The following is an 8,558-nucleotide window of genomic DNA, read 5'->3' on the forward strand; positions in this document are numbered from 1 at the left end:
CCGATAGGTCCGCTCCGTTCCTGACGTTAGGCCCCGTCGCGCACCGCTCCGTCGGCCTTGGTTGTGTCGCTTTCCTTCCCTTCCCCTCCCCTTCTCTTTCCTCTCGGCCGTCCTCGAGCCTCATTGGGCCGTCCTACCGGTGTCGCGGTCCAATCAAGGGCTGCTGCATGAGCCAAGCGGAACGAGCTCATTAGCTGGAATTGGGCGTCTTGTTGAAAAATCTCTAGGCAGGGAGTGTTGGCACTTTCTGAAAGTTTCTATGGTTACGAGGCCTAGCTGCCTGTTATAGGCGGTGGCAGAAGAAGGAACAGGTTGCTGTGACTATGGCTGCCACAATGTCTCCGTAGGCAGTACTGAAGGCTGCTTTGCACCCTCCAGAAAACAAAACAAAAACCCACCCCCAACGACTGCAATACACAGACATTTCACGCACCCTTTAAACTCCAAGGGAAAAAAAAAGCGGAACATAAAACCCTTTCTCTTAACTCACCGGCCGGTTTCTGACAGAACGGACGCGTCAACCACTCAGTCGGACCCAGAAACACAGTCACCACCGGCTGGCAGAAGTGACGTGACAGAAAGCGACTAGGGACGCATGCGCAAAGAGAGGTGCTTTTGTTTTGTTGTTTAGTCGTGTCCGACTCTTCGTGACCCCATGGACCAGAGCACGCCAGGCACTTCTGTCTTCCACTGCCTCCCGCAGTTTGGTCAGACTCATGTTTGTAGCTTCGAAAACACTGTCCAACCATCTCATCCTCTGTCGTCCCCTTCTTGTGCCCTCCATCTTTCCCAACATCAGGGTCTTTTCCAGGGAGTCTTCTCTTCTCATGTGGTGGCCAAAGTATTGGAGCCTCAGCTTCAGGATCTGTCCTTCCAGTGAGCACTCAGGGCTGATTTCCTTCAGAATGGAGAGGTTTGATCTTCTTGCAGTCCATGGGACTCTCAAGAGTCTCCTCCAGCACCATAATTCAAAAGCATCAATTCTTCGGCGATCAGCCTTCTTTATGGTCCAGCTCTCACTTCCATACATCACTACTGGGAAAACCATAGCTTTAACTATACGGACCTTTGTTGGTAAGGTGATGTCTCTACTTTTTAAGATGCTGTCTAGGTTTGCCATCGCCTTTCTCCCAAGGAGCAGGCGCCTTTTAATTTCGTGACTGCTGTCGCCATCTGCAGTGATCATGGAGCCCAAGAAGGTAAAATCTCTCACTGCCTCCATTTCTTCCCCTTCTATTTGCCAGGAGGTGATGGGCCCAGTGGGCATGATCTTCATTTTTTTGATGTTGAGCTTCAGACCATATTTTGCGCTCTCCTCTTTCACCCTCATTAAAAGGTTCTTTAATTCCTCCTCACTTTCTGCCATCAAGGTTGTGTCATCTGCATATCTGAGGTTGTTGATATTTCTTCCGGCGATCTTAATTCCGGCTTGGGATTCATCCAGCCCAGCCTTTCGCATGATGAATTCTGCATATAAGTTAAATAAGCAGGGAGACAATATACAGCCTTGCCATACTCCTTTCCCAATTTTGAACCAGTCAGTTGTTCTATATCCAGTTCTAACTGTAGCTTCTTGTCCCACATAGAGATTTCTCAGGAGACAGATGAGGTGATCAGGCACTCCCATTTCTTTAAGAACTTGCCATAGTTTGCTGTGGTCGACACAGTCAAAGGCTTTTGCATAGTCAATGAAGCAGAAGTAGATGTCTTTCTGGAACTCTCTAGCTTTCTCCATAATCCAGCACATGTTTGCAATTTGGTCTCTGGTTCCTCTGCCCCTTTGAAATCCAGCTTGCACTTCTGGGAGTTCTCGGTCCACATACTGCTTAAGCCTTCCTTGTAGAATTTTAAGCATAACCTTGCTAGCGTGTGAAATGAGTGCAATTGTGCGGTAGTTGGAGCATTTTTTTGAACTGCCCTTCTTTGGGATTGGGATGTAGACTGATCTTCTCCAATCCTCTGGCCACTGCTGAGTTTTCCAAATTTGCTAGCATATTGAGTGTAGCACCTTAACAGCATCATCTTTTAAACTTTTAAATAGTTCAGCTGGAATATCATCACTTCCACTGGCCTTGTATTTTTATAAAGGATATTTTCTTCAGTCAAAGGTGCTCTTTAAATGTCCACATTTCATATAAACAGGGTGTGTTTTATAATCTGATGCTTTATGCATCTGCCTTCAGCTGTTCAGTTGCAGAAATGCAAGCTCCAGAGCTGGGTTTTAGCAACCTCATCAGGATCTCAGGCACTCATCAACTTGATTTCCATCTCCTTTTGCTGGCTGAGCTGCTTTTTATAGATCAGCAGTTGCAAAAGTCTCGTGTCTCCTTCCCCTCTCCCACCACCACCTCCAAGCTTTCTAAAATGCCTCTTTTGTGCTGGTTCATGGGATGTTTTGCCTTACATATTAATCTTCTATTCAGTGGCAGAGTCAATTTGCCTGCTTTAAAAAAAACCAGAAGGGGCGTTTCTTATGAAACCATTGGCAAAGATCCATAGCCATACTTGTTACAATTGCTCACCAGAAGATCCTTGCAGATGGATAATTATATATTTTGTTACAGATAGGTAGCCGTGTTGGTCTGCCATAGTCAAAATAAAAAAATTCCTTCCTGTAGCACCTTAAAGACCAACTAAGTTAGTTCTTGGTATAAGCTTTCGTGTGTATCTGAAGAAGTGTGCATGCACACGAAAGCTTATACCAAGAACTAACTTAGTTGGTCTTTAAGGTGCTACAGGAAGGAATTTTTTTATTTTTATATATTTTGTGATTTTGTGTTCTAGTTTTGTTCTGTGAGCTGCCCTGAAACCTCTGGGGATAGGGTGGAATATAAATAAAATAAAATAAATAAATAACAAAACATTTCTCTCATAACACCAGAACTCTTACTCATGCAGCACATAGTTAAACCTGTGGAGCTCACTGCCACAGGAGGCAGTGATGGCCACCAACTTGGAGAGCTTCCAACTTCTCCTGATTGAAGTGCAGAGAGTTTGAGGACCAGGACATTTGCAGGGAAACAAAAATGCTGGTGTATAAAGCTGTTGTACTACCAACCTTACTGTATGCTTGTGAAACATGGACCACTTATAAATGCCATCTCCAACTCCTTGAAAGATTCCATCAACAGTGTGTCTGAAAAAAATTACATCTCACTTGGGAAGACAGGCGAATTAATTCCAGTGTACTGGAAGAAGCAAAGATCACCAGTGCCGAAGCAATGATTCTTCAACATCAACTTCGTTGGAATGGTCATGTTGTGTGGATGCCTGATTATTGTCTTCCAAAGCAACTACTCTATTCTGAATTTAAAAATAGAAAGCATAATACTGGTGCTCAACAAAAGAGGTTTAAAGACTCTCTCAAGGCAAATCTTAAAAAAGTTGTATAAACACCAACAACTGGGAAACACTGGCCTGCGAGCGCTCCAGTTGGGGAACAGCATTTACCAAAGGTGTCATAGTCTTTGAAGATGCTCAAACTCAGCATAAAAGGGAGAAACGTGCTAAGAGGAAGGAACATTTGGCAAATCCTCACCGTGATAAACTCCAGCCTGGAAAACTATGTCCCCACTGTGGAAGGACATGTGGGTCCAGAATTGGCCTCCATAGTCACTTACGGACTCACTGTTAAGACCGTATTCATGGAAGAATCTTACTTGGCTACGAGTGATCACCAAAGAAGAAGAAGGTGGGGACCCCAGGACTATGTCAGAGACAATGTGCTGGGGAGGAGTCTCAAGGAAGAGTTCTCAACCAAGCATCTCTTTTTCTTTTATTTATTTTTTTAAAAAATCTTATTTATTGATTTTTTTACAAAAAAACTTTTAAAATGTTAACATAAAGTGTAAGTTACGGTACTTTATGCATTTTCTTCCTGTCCTCCCCTTCCATGGTTTCCATATTTACCCTTTTTCAATAAAAAAAAATTGATGAAAGAATTCCAAATAATAATAATAATAATAATAGTAATAATAATAATTTATTTATATCCCACCCTCCCCAGCCGAAGCCGGGCTCAGAGCAGCTAACAACAATAAAAGTAACACAGTTTACATAAAATCACAATCAATTCATTGAAATGCATTCTAAAATCAATTCATTCTAAAATCAATTCAAAATCAAATTAATGGCAACCATTGGGCTAGAGTTCTGTGAGGATTACCGAAGGAGGGGGTCAGACTGTGCTTTGGCCAAAGGCCTGATGGAACAGCTCTGTCTTGCAGGCCCTGCGGAAAGATGTCAAAGCCCCAGGGCCCTGGTCACTTGTGACACAGCGTTCCACCAGATCGGGGCCACGGTCGAAAAATCCCTGGCTCTGGTTGAGGCCAGCCTAACTTCCCTGTGGCCTGGGATCTCTGAGATGTTTTTATTTGAAGACCGTAAGGTCCTCCGTAGGACATACCAGGAGAGCCGGTCCCATAGGTATGAGGGTCCTAGGCAGTATAGGACTTTAAAGGTTAAAACCAGTACCTTGAACCTGATCCTGTACTCCACCAGGAGCCACTGCAGCCGGTATAGCACCAGGTGAATGTAAGGAGTCTCGCCGCAGCATTCTGCACCCGCCGGAGTTTCTGGGTCAGTCTCAAGGGCAGCCCCACATAGAGTGAGTTACAATAATCAAGTCTGAAGGTGACCGTCGCATGGATCACAGTGGCTAGGTCAGGTCAAGAGAGGTAAGGAGCCAACTGCTTAGCTTGGCGGAGATGGAAAAATGCCGCCTTTGTTATAGCTGCAATCTGCACCTCCATGGAAAGGGAGGTGTCGAAGATTACACCCAAACTCTTAACGGACGGTGCTGGGACAAATTGTGCCCCCGCAAGAGATGGGAGTTGCCCCCCCATCCCATATCATCCCAACCCAGCCAAAGGACCTCTATCTTCGAAGGATTTAACGTCAACCGGCTCCCATGTAACCATCCAGACACAGCTTCCCAACATCTGATCAATGTGTCTGAGGCCGAGTCAGGATGGCTGTCCATCAACAGATAGAGTTGGGTGTCATCAGCATACTGATGACAGCCCAAACCAAAACTCCAGACAAGCTGGGCGAGGGGGCGCATAAAGATGTTGAAAAGCATTGGGGAGAGTATCACACCCTCCACACACCAAGGAGTGGCGCGATGACAGTTCCCCCCAAGCGCTACCCTCTGTCCCCGACCAGAGAGAAACGAGCGCAGCCATTGAAGGACTGTGCCCTGGATCTCCACGTTGGTGAGGCGGTGGTCCAGGAGTTCGTGGTCGACCATGTCGAAGGCTGCTGACAGGTCTAAAAGAATCAGCAGCCCCGACCCGCCTCGATCCAGCTGCCTGCGGAGATCATCTGTTAGAGCGACCAGAGCCATCTCAGTCCCATGACCAGAGCGGAAGCCGGATTGGAATGGATCCAGAGCCGATGTTTCATCCAGTAACCCACCAAGCTGTTCAGCAACCGCTCTCTCAATCACCCAAGATTCGAAACCGGGCGGTAATTGGATAGATCTAAAGGATCTAATGATGTTTTCTTTAAGAGCGGGCGCACCACTGCCTCCTTCAATTCCCCTGGGAATGTCCCGGTGCCAAGGGACCAATTGATGATATCCCCTAGGGGGCCCCGCACCTTGTCTGGACACGCTCTAATCAGCTAAGACGGGCACAGGTCAAGAGGACAGGTGATGGGCTTTCCAGCTTGGAGGAGTCTGTCCACATCGGCTGGGGATATCCAGTCAAAGTGGTCCAATACTGGACCCGAGGACAGTCGAGGGGCCTCCAGTTCCATTATTGTATCCAAATTGGCAGGGAGGTCATGGCAGAGCAACAGGACCTTCTCCGTAAAAAAGCTCACAAATGACTCACAGCTGTGTGTCAAATTGTTATTTAAATTTGGCTGTCCCTCAAGGGACATTAAAGACCTAATTATACTAAAAAGCTGCGCCGGGCGAGAGCTAGCAGATGCAATGGAGGCCGAGAAGTAAGACTTCTTAGCGGCCTTCACTGCCATCTCATAGGTTTTCATAAAAAATGTATAAGATGTTCTTGAAGCTCCGTCGCAGGCACCCTGCCATACTCGCTCTAGCCATCTGAGGTCCCGCTTCATTTTCCGGAGCTCCTCGGTAAACCAGGGAGCCCGGTTTCTGCGGGGTCGCAGAGGGCGCTTAGATGCGACCGCTGCTGCTGCCACTCTGAGTTCTGGGGAAGGCCGCTCCCTCCTGCAGGCCCACTCCACCAGGCCCAGGGGGCGGGGCCCAGACTCACCTCCGCCACAGTAAATAAAGGAACTGGAGGCCCCTCGACTGTCCTCGGGTCCAGACGAGGTGCGGGCCCCCCTGGGGGATATGATCAATTTGTCCCTTGGCACCGGGACATTCCCAGGGGAATTGAAGGAGGCAGTGGTGCGCCCGCTCTTAAAGAAAACATCATTAGATCCTTTAGATCTATCCAATTACCGCCCGGTTTCGAACCTTCCATTCCTGGGTAAGGTGATTGAGAGAGCGGTTGCTGAACAGCTTGGTGGGTTTCTGGATGAAACATCGGCCCTGGATCCATTCCAGTCCGGCTTCCGCGCTGGTCATGGGACCGAGACGGCTCTGGTCTCCCTAACAGATGATCTCCGTAGGCAGCTGGATCGAGGCGGGTCGGGGCTGCTGATTCTTCTAGATCTGTCAGCAGCTTTTGACATGGTCGACCATGAACTCCTGGACCACCGCCTTGCCGACATGGAGATCCAGAGCTCAGTCCTTCAATGGCTGTGCTCGTTTCTCTCTGGTCGGGGACAGAGAGTGGTGCTTGGGGGGGAACTGTCATCGCGCCACTCCTTGGTGTGTGGAATGCCTCAGGGTGCAATACTCTCCCCAATGCTTTTCAACATCTTTATGCGCCCCCTTGCCCAGCTTGCCTGGAGTTTTGGTTTGGGCTGCCATCAGTATGCTGATGACACTCAACTCTATCTGTTGATGGATGGCCACCCTGACTCGGCCCCAGACACACTGATCAGATGTTTGGAAGCTGTGGCTGGATGGTTACGTGGGAGCCGGTTGAAGTTAAATCCTTCGAAGACAGAGGTCCTTTGGCTGGGAAGGGACGATATGGGATTGGGGGGGCAACTCCCATCTCTTGCGGGGGTGCAATTAGTGCAAGCACCGTCCGTTAAGAGTGTAATCTTCAACACCTCCCTTTCCATGGAGGTGCAGATTGCAGCTACAACAAAGGCGGCATTTTTTCATCTCTGCCAAGCTAAGCAGTTGGCTCCTTACCTCTCTCGCCCTGACCTAGCCACTGTGATCCACGCGACGGTCACCTCCAGACTGGATTATTGTAACTCGCTCTACTTGGGGCTGCCCTTGAGACTGACCCAGAAACTCCAGCGGGTGCAGAATGCCGCAGCGAGACTCCTTACGGGGTCCTCGCTGCAAGATCACATTCACCCAGTGCTATACCAGCTGCACTGGCTCCCAGTGGGGTACAGGATCAGGTTTAAGGTGCTGGTTTTAACCTTTAAAGCCCTATACGGCCTAGGACCCTCGTACCTACGGGACCGCCTCTCCTGGTATGTCCCACAGAGGAACTTATGGTCTTCAAATAAAAACATCTTGAAGGTCCCAAGCCACAGAGAGGTTAGGCTGGCCTCAACTAGAGCCAGGGCTTTTTCGTCTGTGGCTCCAATCTGGTGGAACGCTGTGCCACAAGAAACTAGGGCCCTGCGGGACTTGGCATCTTTCCGCAGGGCCTGCAAGACGGAGCTGTTCTGCCAGGCCTTTGGTCAGGGTTCAGTCTGACTCCCTCTCCCCTTTCATAAGAACTTGCATGAAAGTGGCCTCCCAATTTTTCTCACAGGCCCATATAAGTTCAGCACAAACAGTTGGGCCTGGTGAGCATTTAAGGTCCCCAACCCTAATCTGCGGGGTGCCATCCGATTGGATTTTATTCTGATCCTGATCTGATTTGAGGATGTATTTTAACTGATTGTCTGATTTTATGTTAATGTATTATAGATTTGATGTTAGCCGCTCTGAGCCTGGCTTTGGCTGGGGAGGGCAGGATATAAATAAAATTTTATTATTATTATTATTATTATTATTGATGGTCACCAAGAGCCGAGTATTCCAGCCCTCAACAAGCTCAGTCAATGAGTCGTCAGGGGGAGCAAGGTCCCGCAAGGCTTGAGGGAATCTATCAGGGTCCATCAGCCTCTGCGGGCGAGCCCAAATTGGCTCGCCACCTAAGCAGGGTGGGGGTGGAAAGTCAATCCTGGCTTTCAGAGTGTAGTGATCAGACCATGGCACCTTCATCGAAGGGAACATGATCACATCTATGCCTGCGCCAAAGATCAAATCTAGTGTGTGGCCTGCTTGATGTGTGGGGCCTGAAACAAACTGGGAGAACTCTAATGTCGCCGTGGAAGACACCAGGTCCAGAGCCTGTGAGGAGGGAGTGGCATCAGCATGGATGTTGAAGTCCCCCAATACCAATAGGTTAGGGAACTCCAAGGCCCAGCTGGCCACTGCCTCCAGTAGGCCTGACAGGGCAGCTGCTGGTGCGCTAGGTGACCTGTACACCAGCCAGACAGCCAAGTTCTCCTCG

Source organism: Podarcis liolepis (genome assembly GCF_965112155.1).
Source record: "Podarcis liolepis genome assembly, chromosome: W".
NCBI classification, from domain to species: domain Eukaryota; kingdom Metazoa; phylum Chordata; class Lepidosauria; order Squamata; family Lacertidae; genus Podarcis; species Podarcis liolepis.